This window comes from Lissotriton vulgaris, chromosome 1_1 (assembly GCF_964263255.1).
Source record: "Lissotriton vulgaris chromosome 1_1, aLisVul1.2, whole genome shotgun sequence".
Classification (NCBI taxonomy): domain Eukaryota; kingdom Metazoa; phylum Chordata; class Amphibia; order Caudata; family Salamandridae; genus Lissotriton; species Lissotriton vulgaris.
Window position 1 is genome coordinate 235,721,522 of NC_141685.1, and position 21,521 is coordinate 235,743,042.

Below are 21,521 nucleotides of genomic sequence, written 5' to 3' on the forward strand. Positions count from 1 at the left end.
TGATTTTTCTGTTCTTACTCTGCAATGACCATGGGCAATGACAAGTTAAAAATAAAATGTATGCAAATTTTATAATGGAGAATGCGGGCATCAATCCCGCTACCTCTCGCTTGCTAAGCGAGCGCTCTACCATTTGAGCTAATTCCCCTGTGTGTTTAATCTGCATAACATGAAAAAAGTAACCTCACTGCCTTCCACACTTTATTTGCAGTCCAATTGCCCATAACAGTGTTCAGTTCACTCCTAACTTATGCCTTACCTCCACTTATGGGATGTTTTACAGTTCAGGTTGGCCTGTTTACTACTCGAATATGAGTGATATTGTGGTGTGTTCATCTAGACTCATACCCTACCTAATCTTGAAGTTAAATTTCCCACCAATGAGAAACCAAGGGAGATACCATTTTTGATAGTTATTGCATGTCTAATGCAAGAATAATCACCAGATTATGAGAGTCCAGCAAAAATTACTCATTTTCGCCCGAAGTGGGGATCGAACCCACGACCCTGAGATTAAGAGTCTCATGCTCTACCGACTGAGCTAGCCAGGCTCCCACTTCAAGATGGTATGCAGACTAATCATTTTTTATAAAGGAAATCCATTCCTGGACAATTTTTGGGAGTTATTGCAGGTCTAATGCAAGATTAATCTCCATATTATGAGAGTCAATGCAATATTCAGGCAAAAATTACTCGTTTTCGCCCAACGTGGGGCTCGAACCCACGACCCTGAGATTAAGAGTCTCATGCTCTACCGACTGAGCTAGCCGGGCTCCCTCCTTAAGATAGTATGCAGACCAATCCCTTTTTGTGAAAAAAATCAAATCCTGGATATTCCTCTACTCTTGTTTTGCAAGGAAAGCCAGATTTATACATCCTTCAGAGGACAGAGTGTCAAAAAAAATAAGAGAAAATGAAAATGGAAGTTGTGAGAACTTCATTTTGAGATTGCATAAGAATTCAAATTCCTCTCACATGCTAAAGAATATCTGATCCCTTTTGATTAAACCACTTTAGTTGTTATAATGAGACCATATTTGAAAGCCATCTGTGATTTTTCTGTTCTTACTCTGCAATGACCATGGGCAATGGCAAGTTAAAAATAAAATGTATGCAAATTTTATAATGGAGAATGCGGGCATCGATCCCGCTACCTCTCGCATGCTAAGCGAGCGCTCTACCATTTGAGCTAATTCCCCTGTGTGTTTAATCTGCATAACATGAAAAAAGTAACCTCACTGCCTTCCACACTTTATTTGAAGTCCAATTGCCCATAACAGTGTTCAGTTCACTCCTAACTTATGCCTTACCTCCACTTATGGGATGTTTTACAGTTCAGGTTGGCCTGTTTACTACTCGAATATGAGTGATATTGTGGTGTGTTCATCTAGACTCATAACCTACCTAATCTTGAAGTTAAATTTCCCACCAATGAGAAACCAAGGGAGATACCATTTTTGATAGTTATTGCATGTCTAATGCAAGAATAATCACCAGATTATGAGAGTCCAGCAAAAATTACTCATTTTCGCCCAACGTGGAGCTCGAACCCACGACCCTGAGATTAAAAGTCTCATGCTCTACCGACTGAGTTAGCCGGGCTGCCACTTCAAGATGGTATGCAGACTAATCATTTTTTATGAAGGAAATCCAGTCCTGGACAATTTTTGGGAGTTATTGCATGTCTAATGCAAGAATAATCACCAGATTATGAGAGTCCAGCAAAAATTACTCATTTTCGCCCAACGTGGGGCTCGAACCCACGACCCTGAGATTAAGAGTCTCATGCTCTACCGACTGAGCTAGCCCGGCTCCCTCCTTAAGACAGTATGCAGACCAATCCCTTTTTGTGAAAAAAATCAAATCCTGGATATTCCTCTACTCTTGTTTTGCAAGGAAAGCCAGATTTATACATCCTTCAGAGGACAGAGTGTCAAAAAAAATAAGAGAAAATGAAAACGGAAGTTGTGAGAACTTCATTTTGAGATTGCATAAGAATTCAAATTCCTCTCACATGCTAAAGAATACCTGAACCCTTTTTATTAAACCACTTTAGTTGTTATAATGAGACCATATTTGAAAGCCATCTGTGATTTTTCTGTTCTTACTTTGCAATGACCATGGGCAATGACAAGTTAAAAATAAAATGTATGCAAATTTTATAATGGAGAATGCGGGCATCGATCCCGCTACATCTCGCATGCTAAGCGAGCGCTCTACCATTTGAGCTAATTCCCCTGTGTGTTTAATTTGCATAACATGAAAAAAGTAACCTCACTGCCTTCCACACTTTATTTGCAGTCCAATTGCCCATAACAGTGTTCAGTTCACTCCTAACTTATGCCTTACCTCCACTTATGGGATGTTTTACAGTTCAGGTTGGCCTGTTTACTACTCGAATATGAGTGATATTGTGGTGTGTTCATCTAGACTCATACCCTACCTAATCTTGAAGTTAAATTTCCCACCAATGAGAAACCAAGGGAGATACCATTTTTGATAGGTATTGCATGTCTAATGCAAGAATAATCACCAGATTATGAGAGTCCAGCAAAAATTACTCATTTTCGCCCAACGTGGAGCTCGAACCCACGACCCTGAGATTAAAAGTCTCATGCTCTACCGACTGAGCTAGCCGGGCTGCCACTTCAAGATGGTATGCAGACTAATCATTTTTATGAAGGAAATCCAGTCCTGGACAATTTTTGGGAGTTATTGCAGGTCTAATGCAAGATTAATCTCCATATTATGAGAGTCAATGCAATATTCAGGCAAAAATTACTCGTTTTCGCCCAACGTGGGGCTCGAACCCACGACCCTGAGATTAAGAGTCTCATGCTCTACCGACTGAGCTAGCCGGGCTCCCTCCTTAAGACAGTATGCAGACCAATCCCTTTTTGTGAAAAAAATCAAATCCTGGATATTCCTCTACTCTTGTTTTGCAAGGAAAGCCAGATTTATACATCCTTCAGAGGACAGAGTGTCAAAAAAAATAAGAGAAAATGAAAACGGAAGTTGTGAGAACTTCATTTTGAGATTGCATAAGAATTCAAATTCCTCTCACATGCTAAAGAATACCTGAACCCTTTTTATTAAACCACTTTAGTTGTTATAATGAGACCATATTTTAAAGCCATCTGTGATTTTTCTGTTCTTACTCTGCAATGACCATGGGCAATGACAAGTTAAAAATAAAATGTTTGCAAATTTTATAATGGAGAATGCGGGCATCGATCCCGCTACCTCTCGCATGCTAAGCGAGCGCTCTACCATTTGAGCTAATTCCCCTGTGTGTTTAATCTGCATAACATGAAAAAAGTAACCTTACTGAGTTCCACACTTTATTTGCAGTCCAATTGCCCATAACAGTGTTCAGTTCACTCCTAACTTATGCCTTACCTCCACTTATGGGATGTTTTACAGTTCAGGTTGGCCTGTTTACTACTCGAATATGAGTGATATTGTGGTGTGTTCATCTAGACTCATACCCTACCTAATCTTGAAGTTAAATTTCCCACCAATGAGAAACCAAGGGAGATACCATTTTTGATAGTTATTGCATGTCTAATGCAAGAATAATCACCAGAATATGAGAGTCCAGCAAAAATTTCTCATTTTCGCCCGACGTGGGGCTCAAACCCACGACCCTGAGATTACGAGTCTCATGCTCTACCGACTGAGCTAGCCAGGCTCCCACTTCAAGATGGTATGCAGACTAATCATTTTTTATGAAGGAAATCCAGTCCTGGACAATTTTTGGGAGTTATTGCAGGTCTAATGCAAGATTAATCTCCATATTATGAGAGTCAATGCAATATTCAGGCAAAAATTACTCGTTTTCGCCCAACGTGGGGCTCGAACCCACGACCCTGAGATTAAGAGTCTCATGCTCTACCGACTGAGCTAGCCGGGCTCCCTCCTTAAGACAGTATGCAGACCAATCCCTTTTTGTGAAAAAAATAAAATCCTGGATATTCCTCTACTCTTGTTTTGCAAGGAAAGCCAGATTTATACATCCTTCAGAGGACAGAGTGTCAAAAAAAATAAGAGAAAATGAAAATGGAAGTTGTGAGAACTTCATTTTGAGATTGCATAAGAATTCAAATTCCTCTCACATGCTAAAGAATATCTGAACCCTTTTGATTAAACCACTTTAGTTGTTATAATGAGACCATATTTTAAAGCCATCTGTGATTTTTCTGTTCTTACTCTGCAATGACCATGGGCAATGACAAGTTAAAAATAAAATGTATGCAAATTTTATAATGGAGAATGCGGGCATCGATCCCGCTACCTCTCGCATGCTAAGCGAGCGCTCTACCATTTGAGCTAATTCCCCTGTGTGTTTAATCTGCATAACATGAAAAAAGTAACCTCACTGCCTTCCACACTTTATTTGCAGTCCAATTGCCCATAACAGTGTTCAGTTCACTCCTAACTTATGCCTTACCTCCACTTATGGGATGTTTTACAGTTCAGGTTGGCCTGTTTACTACTCGAATATGAGTGGTATTGTGGTGTGTTCATCTAGACTCATACCCTACCTAATCTTGAAGTTAAATTTCCCACCAATGAGAAACCAAGGGAGATACCATTTTTGATAGTTATTGCATATCTAATGCAAGAATAATCACCAGAATATGAGAGTCCAGCAAAAATTTCTCATTTTCGCCCGACGTGGGGCTCGAACCCACGACCCTGAGATTACGAGTCTCATGCTCTACCGACTGACCTAGCCAGGCTCCCGCTTCAAGATGGTATGCAGACTAATCATTTTTTATGAAGGAAATCCATTCCTGGACAATTTTTGGGAGTTATTGCAGGTCTAATGCAAGATTAATCTCCATATTATGAGAGTCAATGCAATATTCAGGCAAAAATTACTCGTTTTCGCCCAACGTGGGGCTCGAACCCACGACCCTGAGATTAAGAGTCTCATGCTCTACCGACTGAGCTAGCCGGGCTCCCTCCTTAAGACAGTATGCAGACCAATCCCTTTTTGTGAAAAAAATCAAATCCTGGATATTCCTCTACTCTTGTTTTGCAAGGAAAGCCAGATTTATACATCCTTCAGAGGACAGAGTGTCAAAAAAAATAAGAGAAAATGAAAATGGAAGTTGTGAGAACTTCATTTTGAGATTGCATAAGAATTCAAATTCCTCTCACATGCTAAAGAATATCTGAACCCTTTTGATTAAACCACTTTAGTTGTTATAATGAGACCATATTTGAAAGCCATCTGTGATTTTTCTGTTCTTACTCTGCAATGACCATGGGCAATGACAAGTTAAAAATAAAATGTATGCAAATATTATAATGGAGAATGCGGGCATCGATCCCGCTACCTCTCGCATGCTAAGCGAGCGCTCTACCATTTGAGCTAATTCCCCTGTGTGTTTAATCTGCATAACATGAAAAAAGTAACCTCACTGCCTTCCACACTTTATTTGAAGTCCAATTGCCCATAACAGAGTTCAGTTCACTCCTAACTTATGCCTTACCTCCACTTATGGGATGTTTTACAGTTCAGGTTGGCCTGTTTACTACTCGAATATGAGTGATATTGTGGTGTGTTCATCTAGACTCATACCCTACCTAATCTTGAAGTTAAATTTCCCACCAATGAGAAACCAAGGGAGATACCATTTTTGATAGTTATTGCATGTCTAATGCAAGAATAATCACCAGATTATGAGAGCCCAGCAAAAATTACTCATTTTCGCCCAACGTGGAGCTCGAACCCACGACCCTGAGATTAAAAGTCTCATGCTCTACCGACTGAGCTAGCCGGGCTGCCACTTCAAGATGGTATGCAGACTAATCATTTTTATGAAGGAAATCCAGTCCTGGACAATTTTTGGGAGTTATTGCAGGTCTAATGCAAGATTAATCTCCATATTATGAGAGTCAATGCAATATTCAGGCAAAAATTTCTCGTTTTCGCCCAACGTGGGGCTCGAACCCACGACCCTGAGATTAAGAGTCTCATGCTCTACCGACTGAGCTAGCCGGGCTCCCTCCTTAAGACAGTATGCAGACCAATCCCTTTTTGTGAAAAAAATCAAATCCTGGATATTCCTCTACTCTTGTTTTGCAAGGAAAGCCAGATTTATACATCCTTCAGAGGACAGAGTGTCAAAAAAAATAAGAGAAAATGAAAACGGAAGTTGTGAGAACTTCATTTTGAGATTGCATAAGAATTCAAATTCCTCTCACATGCTAAAGAATACCTGAACCCTTTTTATTAAACAACTTTAGTTGTTATAATGAGACCATATTTTAAAGCCATCTGTGATTTTTCTGTTCTTACTCTGCAATGACCATGGGCAATGACAAGTTAAAAATAAAATGTATGCAAATTTTATAATGGAGAATGCGGGCATCAATCCCGCTACCTCTCGCTTGCTAAGCGAGCGCTCTACCATTTGAGCTAATTCCCCTGTGTGTTTAATCTGCATAACATGAAAAAAGTAACCTCACTGCCTTCCACACTTTATTTGCAGTCCAATTGCCCATAACAGTGTTCAGTTCACTCCTAACTTATGCCTTACCTCCACTTATGGGATGTTTTACAGTTCAGGTTGGCCTGTTTACTACTCGAATATGAGTGATATTGTGGTGTGTTCATCTAGACTCATACCCTACCTAATCTTGAAGTTAAATTTCCCACCAATGAGAAACCAAGGGAGATACCATTTTTGATAGTTATTGCATGTCTAATGCAAGAATAATCACCAGATTATGAGAGTCCAGCAAAAATTACTCATTTTCGCCCGAAGTGGGGATCGAACCCACGACCCTGAGATTAAGAGTCTCATGCTCTACCGACTGAGCTAGCCAGGCTCCCACTTCAAGATGGTATGCAGACTAATCATTTTTTATAAAGGAAATCCATTCCTGGACAATTTTTGGGAGTTATTGCAGGTCTAATGCAAGATTAATCTCCATATTATGAGAGTCAATGCAATATTCAGGCAAAAATTACTCGTTTTCGCCCAACGTGGGGCTCGAACCCACGACCCTGAGATTAAGAGTCTCATGCTCTACCGACTGAGCTAGCCGGGCTCCCTCCTTAAGATAGTATGCAGACCAATCCCTTTTTGTGAAAAAAATCAAATCCTGGATATTCCTCTACTCTTGTTTTGCAAGGAAAGCCAGATTTATACATCCTTCAGAGGACAGAGTGTCAAAAAAAATAAGAGAAAATGAAAATGGAAGTTGTGAGAACTTCATTTTGAGATTGCATAAGAATTCAAATTCCTCTCACATGCTAAAGAATATCTGATCCCTTTTGATTAAACCACTTTAGTTGTTATAATGAGACCATATTTGAAAGCCATCTGTGATTTTTCTGTTCTTACTCTGCAATGACCATGGGCAATGGCAAGTTAAAAATAAAATGTATGCAAATTTTATAATGGAGAATGCGGGCATCGATCCCGCTACCTCTCGCATGCTAAGCGAGCGCTCTACCATTTGAGCTAATTCCCCTGTGTGTTTAATCTGCATAACATGAAAAAAGTAACCTCACTGCCTTCCACACTTTATTTGAAGTCCAATTGCCCATAACAGTGTTCAGTTCACTCCTAACTTATGCCTTACCTCCACTTATGGGATGTTTTACAGTTCAGGTTGGCCTGTTTACTACTCGAATATGAGTGATATTGTGGTGTGTTCATCTAGACTCATAACCTACCTAATCTTGAAGTTAAATTTCCCACCAATGAGAAACCAAGGGAGATACCATTTTTGATAGTTATTGCATGTCTAATGCAAGAATAATCACCAGATTATGAGAGTCCAGCAAAAATTACTCATTTTCGCCCAACGTGGAGCTCGAACCCACGACCCTGAGATTAAAAGTCTCATGCTCTACCGACTGAGTTAGCCGGGCTGCCACTTCAAGATGGTATGCAGACTAATCATTTTTTATGAAGGAAATCCAGTCCTGGACAATTTTTGGGAGTTATTGCATGTCTAATGCAAGAATAATCACCAGATTATGAGAGTCCAGCAAAAATTACTCATTTTCGCCCAACGTGGGGCTCGAACCCACGACCCTGAGATTAAGAGTCTCATGCTCTACCGACTGAGCTAGCCCGGCTCCCTCCTTAAGACAGTATGCAGACCAATCCCTTTTTGTGAAAAAAATCAAATCCTGGATATTCCTCTACTCTTGTTTTGCAAGGAAAGCCAGATTTATACATCCTTCAGAGGACAGAGTGTCAAAAAAAATAAGAGAAAATGAAAACGGAAGTTGTGAGAACTTCATTTTGAGATTGCATAAGAATTCAAATTCCTCTCACATGCTAAAGAATACCTGAACCCTTTTTATTAAACCACTTTAGTTGTTATAATGAGACCATATTTGAAAGCCATCTGTGATTTTTCTGTTCTTACTTTGCAATGACCATGGGCAATGACAAGTTAAAAATAAAATGTATGCAAATTTTATAATGGAGAATGCGGGCATCGATCCCGCTACATCTCGCATGCTAAGCGAGCGCTCTACCATTTGAGCTAATTCCCCTGTGTGTTTAATTTGCATAACATGAAAAAAGTAACCTCACTGCCTTCCACACTTTATTTGCAGTCCAATTGCCCATAACAGTGTTCAGTTCACTCCTAACTTATGCCTTACCTCCACTTATGGGATGTTTTACAGTTCAGGTTGGCCTGTTTACTACTCGAATATGAGTGATATTGTGGTGTGTTCATCTAGACTCATACCCTACCTAATCTTGAAGTTAAATTTCCCACCAATGAGAAACCAAGGGAGATACCATTTTTGATAGGTATTGCATGTCTAATGCAAGAATAATCACCAGATTATGAGAGTCCAGCAAAAATTACTCATTTTCGCCCAACGTGGAGCTCGAACCCACGACCCTGAGATTAAAAGTCTCATGCTCTACCGACTGAGCTAGCCGGGCTGCCACTTCAAGATGGTATGCAGACTAATCATTTTTATGAAGGAAATCCAGTCCTGGACAATTTTTGGGAGTTATTGCAGGTCTAATGCAAGATTAATCTCCATATTATGAGAGTCAATGCAATATTCAGGCAAAAATTACTCGTTTTCGCCCAACGTGGGGCTCGAACCCACGACCCTGAGATTAAGAGTCTCATGCTCTACCGACTGAGCTAGCCGGGCTCCCTCCTTAAGACAGTATGCAGACCAATCCCTTTTTGTGAAAAAAATCAAATCCTGGATATTCCTCTACTCTTGTTTTGCAAGGAAAGCCAGATTTATACATCCTTCAGAGGACAGAGTGTCAAAAAAAATAAGAGAAAATGAAAACGGAAGTTGTGAGAACTTCATTTTGAGATTGCATAAGAATTCAAATTCCTCTCACATGCTAAAGAATACCTGAACCCTTTTTATTAAACCACTTTAGTTGTTATAATGAGACCATATTTTAAAGCCATCTGTGATTTTTCTGTTCTTACTCTGCAATGACCATGGGCAATGACAAGTTAAAAATAAAATGTTTGCAAATTTTATAATGGAGAATGCGGGCATCGATCCCGCTACCTCTCGCATGCTAAGCGAGCGCTCTACCATTTGAGCTAATTCCCCTGTGTGTTTAATCTGCATAACATGAAAAAAGTAACCTTACTGAGTTCCACACTTTATTTGCAGTCCAATTGCCCATAACAGTGTTCAGTTCACTCCTAACTTATGCCTTACCTCCACTTATGGGATGTTTTACAGTTCAGGTTGGCCTGTTTACTACTCGAATATGAGTGATATTGTGGTGTGTTCATCTAGACTCATACCCTACCTAATCTTGAAGTTAAATTTCCCACCAATGAGAAACCAAGGGAGATACCATTTTTGATAGTTATTGCATGTCTAATGCAAGAATAATCACCAGAATATGAGAGTCCAGCAAAAATTTCTCATTTTCGCCCGACGTGGGGCTCAAACCCACGACCCTGAGATTACGAGTCTCATGCTCTACCGACTGAGCTAGCCAGGCTCCCACTTCAAGATGGTATGCAGACTAATCATTTTTTATGAAGGAAATCCAGTCCTGGACAATTTTTGGGAGTTATTGCAGGTCTAATGCAAGATTAATCTCCATATTATGAGAGTCAATGCAATATTCAGGCAAAAATTACTCGTTTTCGCCCAACGTGGGGCTCGAACCCACGACCCTGAGATTAAGAGTCTCATGCTCTACCGACTGAGCTAGCCGGGCTCCCTCCTTAAGACAGTATGCAGACCAATCCCTTTTTGTGAAAAAAATCAAATCCTGGATATTCCTCTACTCTTGTTTTGCAAGGAAAGCCAGATTTATACATCCTTCAGAGGACAGAGTGTCAAAAAAAATAAGAGAAAATGAAAATGGAAGTTGTGAGAACTTCATTTTGAGATTGCATAAGAATTCAAATTCCTCTCACATGCTAAAGAATATCTGAACCCTTTTGATTAAACCACTTTAGTTGTTATAATGAGACCATATTTGAAAGCCATCTGTGATTTTTCTGTTCTTACTCTGCAATGACCATGGGCAATGACAAGTTAAAAATAAAATGTATGCAAATTTTATAATGGAGAATGCGGGTATCGATCCCGCTACCTCTCGCATGCTAAGCGAGCGCTCTACCATTTGAGCTAATTCCCCTGTGTGTTTAATCTGCATAACATGAAAAAAGTAACCTCACTGCCTTCCACACTTTATTTGAAGTCCAATTGCCCATAACAGAGTTCAGTTCACTCCTAACTTATGCCTTACCTCCACTTATGGGATGTTTTACAGTTCAGGTTGGCCTGTTTACTACTCGAATATGAGTGATATTGTGGTGTGTTCATCTAGACTCATACCCTACCTAATCTTGAAGTTAAATTTCCCACCAATGAGAAACCAAGGGAGATACCATTTTTGATAGTTATTGCATGTCTAATGCAAGAATAATCACCAGATTATGAGAGTCCAGCAAAAATTACTCATTTTCGCCCAACGTGGAGCTTGAACCCACGACCCTGAGATTAAAAGTCTCATGCTCTACCGACTGAGCTAGCCGGGCTGCCACTTCAAGATGGTATGCAGACTAATCATTTTTATGAAGGAAATCCAGTCCTGGACAATTTTTGGGAGTTATTGCAGGTCTAATGCAAGATTAATCTCCATATTATGAGAGTCAATGCAATATTCAGGCAAAAATTACTCGTTTTCGCCCAACGTGGGGCTCGAACCCACGACCCTGAGATTAAGAGTCTCATGCTCTACCGACTGAGCTAGCCGGGCTCCCTCCTTAAGACAGTATGCAGACCAATCCCTTTTTGTGAAAAAAATCAAATCCTGGATATTCCTCTACTCTTGTTTTGCAAGGAAAGCCAGATTTATACATCCTTCAGAGGACAGAGTGTCAAAAAAAATAAGAGAAAATGAAAACGGAAGTTGTGAGAACTTCATTTTGAGATTGCATAAGAATTCAAATTCCTCTCACATGCTAAAGAATACCTGAACCCTTTTTATTAAACCACTTTAGTTGTTATAATGAGACCATATTTGAAAGCCATCTGTGATTTTTCTGTTCTTACTCTGCAATGACCTTGGCAATGACAAGTTAAAAATAAAATGTATGCAAATTTTATAATGGAGAATGCGGGCATCGAGCCCGCTACCTCGCGCATGATAAGCGAGCGCTTTACTATTTGAGCTAATTCCCCTGTGTGTTTAATCTGCATAACATGAAAAAAGTAACCTTACTGCGTTCCACACTTTATTTGAAGTCCAATTGCCCATAACAGTGTTCAGTTCACTCCTAACTTATGCCTTACCTCCACTTATGGGATGTTTTACAGTTCAGGTTGGCCTGTTTACTACTCGAATATGAGTGATATTGCGCTGTGTTCATCTAGACTCATACCCTAGCTAATCTTGAAGTTAAATTTCCCACCAATGAGAAACCAAGGGAGATACCATTTCTGATAGTTATTGCATGTCTAATGCAAGAATATTCACCAGATTATGAGAGTCAATGCAATAATCCAGCAAAAATTACTCATTTTCGCCCAACGTGGGGCTCGAACCCACGACCCTGAGATTAAGAGTCTCATGCTCTACCGACTGAGCTAGCCGGGCTCCCTCCTTAAGACAGTATGCAGACCAATCCCTTTTTGTGAAAAAAATCAAATCCTGGATATTCCTCTACTCTTGTTTTGCAAGGAAAGCCAGATTTATACATCCTTCAGAGGACAGAGTGTCCAAAAATATAAGAGAAAATGAAAATGGAAGTTGTGAGAACTTCATTTTGAGATTGCATAAGAATTCAAATTCCTCTCACATGCTAAAGAATACCTGAACCCTTTTGATTAAACCACTTTAGTTGTTATAATGAGACCATATTTGAAAGCCATCTGTGATTTTTCTGTTCTTACTCTGCAATGACCTTGGCAATGACAAGTTAAAAATAAAATGTATGCAAATTTTATAATGGAGAATGCGGGCATCAAGCCCGCTACCTCTTGCATGCTAAGCGAGCTCTTTACTATTTGAGCTAATTCCCCTGTGTGTTTAATCTGCATAACATGAAAAAAGTAACCTTACTGAGTTCCACACTTTATTTGAAGTCCGAGTGCCCATAACAGTGTTCAGTTCACTCCTAACTTATGCCTTACCTCCACTTATGGGATGTTTTACAGTTCAGGTTGGCCTGTTTAATACTCGAATATGAGTGATATTGTGCTGTGTTCATCTAGACTCATACCCTAGCTAATCTTGAAGTTAAATTTCCCACCAATGAGAAACCAAGGGAGATACCATTTCTGATAGTTATTGCATGTCTAATGCAAGAATATTCACCAGATTATGAGAGTCAATGCAATAATCCAGCAAAAATTACTCATTTTCGCCCAACGTGGGGCTCGAACCCACAACCCTGAGATTAAGAGTCTCATGCTCTACCGACTGAGCTAGCCGGGCTCCCACTTCAAGATGGTATGCAGACTAATCATTTTTTATGAAGGAAATCCATTCCTGGACAATTTTTGGGAGTTATTGCAGGTCTAATGCAAGATTAATCTCCATATTATGAGAGTCAATGCAATATTTAGGAAAAAATTACTCGTTTTCGCCCAACGTGGGGCTCGAACCCACGACCCTGAGATTAAGAGTCTCATGCTCTACCGACTGAGCTAGCCGGGCTCCCGCCTTAAGACAGTATGCAGACCAATCCCTTTTTGTGAAAAAAATCAAATCCTGGATATTCCTCTACTCTTGTTTTGCAAGGAAAGCCAGATTTTTACATCCTTCAGAGGACAGAGTGTCAAAAAAAATAAGAGAAAATGAAAATGGAAGTTGTGAGAACTTCATTTTGAGATTGCATAAGAATTCAAATTCCTCTCACATGCTAAAGAATACCTGAACCCTTTTGATTAAACCACTTTAGTTGTTATAATGAGACCATATTTGAAAGCCATCTGTGATTTTTCTGTTCTTACTCTGCAATGACCATGGGCAATGACAAGTTAAAAATAAAATGTATGCAAATTTTATAATGTAGAATGCAGGCATCGATCCCGCTACCTCTCGCATGCTAAGCGAGCGCTCTACCATTTGAGCTAATTCCCCTGTGTGTTTAATCTGCATAACATGAAAAAAGTAACCTCACTGCCTTCCACACTTTATTTGCAGTCCAATTGCCCATAACAGTGTTCAGTTCACTCCTAACTTATGCCTTACCTCCACTTATGGGATGTTTTACAGTTCAGGTTGGCCTGTTTACTACTCGAATATGAGTGGTATTGTGGTGTGTTCATCTAGACTCATACCCTACCTAATCTTGAAGTTAAATTTCCCACCAATGAGAAACCAAGGGAGATACCATTTTTGATAGTTATTGCATATCTAATGCAAGAATAATCACCAGAATATGAGAGTCCAGCAAAAATTTCTCATTTTCGCCCGACGTGGGGCTCGAACCCACGACCCTGAGATTACGAGTCTCATGCTCTACCGACTGAGCTAGCCAGGCTCCCACTTCAAGATGGTATGCAGACTAATCATTTTTTATGAAGGAAATCCATTCCTGGACAATTTTTGGGAGTTATTGCAGGTCTAATGCAAGATTAATCTCCATATTATGAGAGTCAATGCAATATTCAGGCAAAAATTACTCGTTTTCGCCCAACGTGGGGCTCGAACCCACGACCCTGAGATTAAGAGTCTCATGCTCTACCGACTGAGCTAGCCGGGCTCCCTCCTTAAGACAGTATGCAGACCAATCCCTTTTTGTGAAAAAAATCAAATCCTGGATATTCCTCTACTCTTGTTTTGCAAGGAAAGCCAGATTTATACATCCTTCAGAGGACAGAGTGTCAAAAAAAATAAGAGAAAATGAAAATGGAAGTTGTGAGAACTTCATTTTGAGATTGCATAAGAATTCAAATTCCTCTCACATGCTAAAGAATATCTGAACCCTTTTGATTAAACCACTTTAGTTGTTATAATGAGACCATATTTGAAAGCCATCTGTGATTTTTCTGTTCTTACTCTGCAATGACCATGGGCAATGACAAGTTAAAAATAAAATGTATGCAAATTTTATAATGGAGAATGCGGGCATCGATCCCGCTACCTCTCACATGCTAAGCGAGCGCTCTACCATTTGAGCTAATTCCCCTGTGTGTTTAATCTGCATAACATGAAAAAAGTAACCTCACTGCCTTCCACACTTTATTTGAAGTCCAATTGCCCATAACAGGGTTCAGTTCACTCCTAACTTATGCCTTACCTCCACTTATGGGATGTTTTACAGTTCAGGTTGGCCTGTTTACTACTCGAATATGAGTGATATTGTGGTGTGTTCATCTAGACTCATACCCTACCTAATCATGAAGTTAAATTTCCCACCAATGAGAAACCAAGGGAGATACCATTTTTGATAGTTATTGCATGTCTAATGCAAGAATAATCACCAGATTATGAGAGTCCAGCAAAAATTACTCATTTTCGCCCAACGTGGAGCTCGAACCCACGACCCTGAGATTAAAAGTCTCATGCTCTACCGACTGAGCTAGCCGGGCTGCCACTTCAAGATGGTATGCAGACTAATCATTTTTATGAAGGAAATCCATTCCTGGACAATTTTTGGGAGTTATTGCAGGTCTAATGCAAGATTAATCTCCATATTATGAGAGTCAATGCAATATTCAGGCAAAAATTACTCGTTTTCGCCCAACGTGGGGCTCGAACCCACGACCCTGAGATTAAGAGTCTCATGCTCTACCGACTGAGCTAGCCGGGCTCCCTCCTTAAGATAGTATGCAGACCAATCCCTTTTTGTGAAAAAAATCAAATCCTGGATATTCCTCTACTCTTGTTTTGCAAGGAAAGCCAGATTTATACATCCTTCAGAGGACAGAGTGTCAAAAAAAATAAGAGAAAATGAAAATGGAAGTTGTGAGAACTTCATTTTGAGATTGCATAAGAATTCAAATTCCTCTCACATGCTAAAGAATATCTGATCCCTTTTGATTAAACCACTTTAGTTGTTATAATGAGACCATATTTGAAAGCCATCTGTGATTTTTCTGTTCTTACTCTGCAATGACCATGGGCAATGACAAGTTAAAAATAAAATGTATGCAAATTTTATAATGGAGAATGCGGGCATCGATCCCGCTACCTCTCGCATGCTAAGCGAGCGCTCTACCATTTGAGCTAATTCCCCTGTGTGTTTAATCTGCATAACATGAAAAAAGTAACCTTACTGCCTTCCACACTTTATTTGAAGTCCAATTGCCCATAACAGTGTTCAGTTCACTCCTAACTTATGCCTTACCTCCACTTATGGGATGTTTTACAGTTCAGGTTGGCCTGTTTACTACTCGAATATGAGTGATATTGTGGTGTGTTCATCTAGACTCATACCCTACCTAATCTTGAAGTTAAATTTCCCACCAATGAGAAACCAAGGGAGATACCATTTTTGATAGTTATTGCATGTCTAATGCAAGAATAATCACCAGATTATGAGAGTCCAGCAAAAATTACTCATTTTCGCCCAACGTGGAGCTCGAACCCACGACCCTGAGATTAAAAGTTTCATGCTCTACCGACTGAGTTAGCCGGGCTGCCACTTCAAGATGGTATGCAGACTAATCATTTTTTATTGTGAAAAAAATCAAATCCTGGATATTCCTCTACTCTTGTTTTGCAAGGAAAGCCAGATTTATACATCCTTCAGAGGACAGAGTGTCAAAAAAAATAAGAGAAAATGAAAACGGAAGTTGTGAGAACTTCATTTTGAGATTGCATAAGAATTCAAATTCCTCTCACATGCTAAAGAATACCTGAACCCTTTTTATTAAACCACTTTAGTTGTTATAATGAGACCATATTTGAAAGCCATCTGTGATTTTTCTGTTCTTACTCTGCAATGACCATGGGCAATGACAAGTTAAAAATAAAATGCATGCAAATTTTATAATGGAGAATGCGGGCATCGATCCCGCTACCTCTCGCATGCTAAGCGAGCGCTCTACCATTTGAGCTAATTCCCCTGTGTGTTTAATTTGCATAACATGAAAAAAGTAACCTCACTGCCTTCCACACTTTATTTGCAGTCCAATTGCCCATAACAGTGTTCAGTTCACTCCTAACTTATGCCTTACCTCCACTTATGGGATGTTTTACAGTTCAGGTTGGCCTGTTTACTACTCGAATATGAGTGATATTGTGGTGTGTTCATCTAGACTCATACCCTACCTAATCTTGAAGTTAAATTTCCCACCAATGAGAAACCAAGGGAGATACCATTTCTGATAGTTATTGCATGTCTAATGCAAGAATATTCACCAGATTATGAGAGTCAATGCAATAATCCAGCAAAAATTACTCATTTTCGCCCAACGTGGGGCTCGAACCCACGACCCTGAGATTAAGAGTCTCATGCTCTACCGGCTGAGCTAGCCGGGCTCCCTCCTTAAAACAGTATGCAGACCAATCCCTTTTTGTGAAAAAAATCAAATCCTGGATATTCCTCTACTCTTGTTTTGTAAGGAAAGCCAGATTTATACATCCTTCAGAGGACAGAGTGTCCAAAAAAATAAGAGAAAATGAAAATGGAAGTTGTGAGAACTTCATTTTGAGATTGCATAAGAATTCAAATTCCTCTCACATGCTAAAGAATACCTGAACGCTTTTGATTAAACCACTTTAGTTGTTATAATGAGACCATATTTGAAAGCCATCTGTGATTTTTCTGTTCTTACTCTGCAATGACCTTGGCAATGACAAGTTAAAAATAAAATGTATGCAAATTTTATAATGGAGAATGCGGGCATCAAGCCCGCTACCTCTTGCATGCTAAGCAAGCTCTTTACTATTTGAGCTAATTCCCCTGTGTGTTTAATCTGCATAACATGAAAAAAGTAACCTTACTGCGTTCCACACTTTATTTGAAGTCCAATTGCCCATAACAGTGTTCAGTTCACTCCTAATGTATGCCTTACCTCCACTTATGGGATGTTTTACAGTTCAGGTTGGCCTGTTTACTACTCGAATATGAGTGATATTGCGCTGTGTTCATCTAGACTCATACCCTAGCTAATCTTGAAGTTAAATTTCCCACCAATGAGAAACCAAGGGAGATACCATTTCTGATAGTTATTGCATGTCTAATGCAAGAATATTCACCAGATTATGAGAGTCAATGCAATAATCCAGCAAAAATTACTCATTTTCGCCCAACGTGGGACTCGAACCCACGACCCTGAGATTAAGAGTCTCATGCTCTACCGGCTGAGCTAGCCGGGCTCCCTCCTTAAGACAGTATGCAGACCAATCCCTTTTTGTGAAAAAAAACAAATCCTGGATATTCCTCTACTCTTGTTTTGCAAGGAAAGCCAGATTTATACATCCTTCAGAGGACAGAGTGTCCAAAAAAATAAGAGAAAATGAAAATGGAAGTTGTGAGAACTTCATTTTGAGATTGCATAAGAATTCAAATTCCTCTCACATGCTAAAGAATACCTGAACCCTTTTGATTAAACCACTTTAGTTGTTATAATGAGACCATATTTGAAAGCCATCTGTGATTTTTCTGTTCTTACTCTGCAATGACCTTGGCAATGACAAGTTAAAAATAAAATGTATGCAAATTTTATAATGGAGAATGCGGGCATCAAGCCCGCTACCTCTTGCATGCTAAGCGAGCGCTTTACTATTTGAGCTAATTCCCCTGTGTGTTTAATCTGCATAACATGAAAAAAGTAACCTTACTGCGTTCCACACTTTATTTGAAGTCCAATTGCCCATAACAGTGTTCAGTTCACTCCTAACTTATGCCTTACCTCCACTTATGGGATGTTTTACAGTTCAGGTTGGCCTGTTTACTACTCGAATATGAGTGATATTGCGCTGTGTTCATCTAGACTCATACCCTAGCTAATCTTGAAGTTAAATTTCCCACCAATGAGAAACCAAGGGAGATACCATTTCTGATAGTTATTGCATGTCTAATGCAAGAATATTCACCAGATTATGAGAGTCAATGCAATAATCCAGCAAAAATTACTCATTTTCGCCCAACGTGGGGCTCGAACCCACGACCCTGAGATTAAGAGTCTCATGCTCTACCGACTGAGCTAGCCGGGCTCCCACTTCAAGATGGTATGCAGACTAATCATTTTTTATGAAGGAAATCCATTCCTGGACAATTTTTGGGAGTTATTGCAGGTCTAATGCAAGATTAATCTCCATATTATGAGAGTCAATGCAATATTTAGGAAAAAATTACTCGTTTTCGCCCAACGTGGGGCTCGAACCCATGACCATGAGATTAAGAGTCTCATGCTCTACCGACTGAGCTAGCCTGGCTCCTTCCTTAAGACAGTATGCAGACCAATCCCTTTTTGTGAAAAAAATCAAATCCTGGATATTCCTCTACTCTTGTTTTGCAAGGAAAGCCAGTTTTATACATCCTTCAGAGGACAGAGTGTCAAAAAAAATAAGAGAAAATGAAAACGGAAGTTGTGAGAACTTCATTTTGAGATTGCATAAGAATTCAAATTCCTCTCACATGCTAAAGAATACCTGAACCCTTTTGATTAAACCACTTTAGTTGTTATAATGAGACCATATTTGAAAGCCATCTGTGATTTTTCTGTTCTTACTCTGCAATGACCATGGGCAATGACAAGTTAAAAATAAAATGTATGCAAATTTTATAATGGAGAATGCGGGCATCGATCCCACTACCTCTCGCATGCTAAGCGAGCGCTCTACCATTTGAGCTAATTCCCCTGTGTGTTTAATCTGCATAACATGAAAAAAGTAACCTCACTGCCTTCCACACTTTATTTGAAGTCCAATTGCCCATAACAGTGTTCAGTTCACTCCTAACTTATGCCTTACCTCCACTTATGGGATGTTTTACAGTTCAGGTTGGCCTGTTTACTACTCGAATATGAGTGATATTGTGGTGTGTTCATCTAGACTCATACCCTACCTAATCTTGAAGTTAAATTTCCCACCAATGAGAAACCAAGGGAGATACCATTTTTGATAGTTATTGCATGTCTAATGCAAGAATAATCACCAGATTATGAGAGTCCAGCAAAAATAACTCATTTTCGCCCAACGTGGGGCTCGAACCCACGACCCTGAGATTACGAGTCTCATGCTCTACCGACTGAGCTAGCCGGGCTCCCACTTCAAGATGGTATGCAGACTAATCATTTTTTATGAAGGAAATCCATTCCTGGACAATTTTTGGGAGTTATTGCAGGTCTAATGCAAAATTAATCTCCATATTATGAGAGTCAATGCAATATTCAGGCAAAAATCACTCGTTTTCGCCCAACGTGGGGCTCGAACCCACGACCCTGAGATTAAGAGTCTCATGCTCTACCGGCTGAGCTAGCCGGGCTCCCTCCTTAAGACAGTATGCAGACCAATCCCTTTTTGTGAAAAAAATCAAATCCTGGATATTCCTCTACTCTTGTTTTGCAAGGAAAGCCTGATTTATACATCCTTCAGAGGACAGAGTGTCAAAAAAAATAAGAGAAAATGAAAATGGAAGTTGTGAAAACTTCATTTTGAGATTGCATAAGAATTCAAATTCCTCTCATATGCTAAAGAATACCTGAACCCTTTTGATTAAACCACTTTAGTTGTTATAATGAGACCATATTTGAAAGCCATCTGTGATTTTTCTGTTCTTACTCTGCAATGACCTTGGCAATGACAAGTTAAAAATAAAATGTATGCAAATTTTATAATGGAGAATGCGGGCATCGAGCCCGCTACCTCGCGCATGATAAGCGAGCGCTTTACTATTTGAGCTAATTCCCCTGTGTGTTTAATCTGCATAACATGAAAAAAGTAACCTTACTGCGTTCCACACTTTATTTGAAGTCCAATTGCCCATAACAGTGTTCAGTTCACTCCTAACTTATGCCTTACCTCCACTTATGGGATGTTTTACAGTTCAGGTTGGCCTGTTTACTACTCGAATATGAGTGATATTGCGCTGTGTTCATCTAGACTCATACCCTAGCTAATCTTGAAGTTAAATTTCCCACCAATGAGAAACCAAGGGAGATACCATTTCTGATAGTTATTGCATGTCTAATGCAAGAATATTCACCATATTATGAGAGTCAATGCAATATTCAGGCAAAAATTACTCCTTTTCGCCCAACGTGGGGCTTAAACTCACGACCCTGAGATTAAGAGTCTCATGCTCTACCGACTGAGCTAGCCGGGCTCCCTCCTTAAGACAGTATGCAGACCAATCCATTTTTGTGAAAAAAATCAAATCCTGGATATTCCTCTACTCTTGTTTTGCAAGGAAAGCCAGATTTATACATCCTTCAGAGGACAGAGTGTCAAAAAAAATAAGAGAAAATGAAAACGGAAGTTGTGAGAACTTCATTTTGAGATTGCATAAGAATTCAAATTCCTCTCACATGCTAAAGAATACCTGAACCCTTTTTATTAAACCACTTTAGTTGTTATAATGAGACCATATTTGAAAGCCATCTGTGATTTTTCTGTTCTTACTCTGCAATGACCATGGGCAATGACAAGTTAAAAATAAAATGTATGCACATTTTATAATGGAGAATGCGGGCATCGATCCCGCTACCTCTCGCATGCTAAGTGAGCGCTCTACCATTTGAGCTAATTCCCCTGTGTGTTTAATCTGCATAACATGAAAAAAGTAACCTCACTGCCTTCCACACTTTATTTGCAGTCCAATTGCCCATAACAGTGTTCAGTTCACTCCTAACTTATGCCTTACCTCTACTTATGGGATGTTTTACAGTTCAGGTTGGCCTGTTTACTACTCGAATATGAGTGATATTGTGGTGTGTTCATCTAGACTCATACCCTACCTAATCTTGAAGTTAAATTTCCCACCAATGAGAAACCAAGGGAGATACCATTTTTGATAGTTATTGCATGTCTAATGCAAGAATAATCACCAGATTATGAGAGTCCAGCAAAAATTACTCATTTTCGCCCGACGTGGGGCTCGAACCCACGACCCTGAGATTAAGA

The 21,521-nt window shown here is 39.6% G+C and overlaps 6 non-coding genes across 6 annotated transcripts; all 6 read right to left on the bottom strand.

Moving 5' to 3' along the window:
* Nucleotides 1–3,618: 3,618 nt before the first annotated feature.
* Nucleotides 3,619–3,691, bottom strand: TRNAT-CGU (transfer RNA threonine (anticodon CGU)). Its single transcript has one exon. It is a non-coding gene; the product is annotated as a tRNA-Thr (tRNA).
* Nucleotides 3,692–4,669: 978 nt separating this feature from the next.
* TRNAT-CGU (transfer RNA threonine (anticodon CGU)) lies at nt 4,670–4,742 on the bottom strand. The gene has a single exon. It is a non-coding gene; the product is annotated as a tRNA-Thr (tRNA).
* A 5,168-nt stretch (nt 4,743–9,910) lies between these two features.
* Nucleotides 9,911–9,983, bottom strand: TRNAT-CGU (transfer RNA threonine (anticodon CGU)). The gene has a single exon. It is a non-coding gene; the product is annotated as a tRNA-Thr (tRNA).
* A 575-nt stretch (nt 9,984–10,558) lies between these two features.
* TRNAA-AGC (transfer RNA alanine (anticodon AGC)) lies at nt 10,559–10,631 on the bottom strand. The gene has a single exon. It is a non-coding gene; the product is annotated as a tRNA-Ala (tRNA).
* A 3,282-nt stretch (nt 10,632–13,913) lies between these two features.
* Nucleotides 13,914–13,986, bottom strand: TRNAT-CGU (transfer RNA threonine (anticodon CGU)). The gene has a single exon. It is a non-coding gene; the product is annotated as a tRNA-Thr (tRNA).
* A 5,603-nt stretch (nt 13,987–19,589) lies between these two features.
* TRNAT-CGU (transfer RNA threonine (anticodon CGU)) lies at nt 19,590–19,662 on the bottom strand. Its single transcript has one exon. It is a non-coding gene; the product is annotated as a tRNA-Thr (tRNA).
* Nucleotides 19,663–21,521: the final 1,859 nt, after the last annotated feature.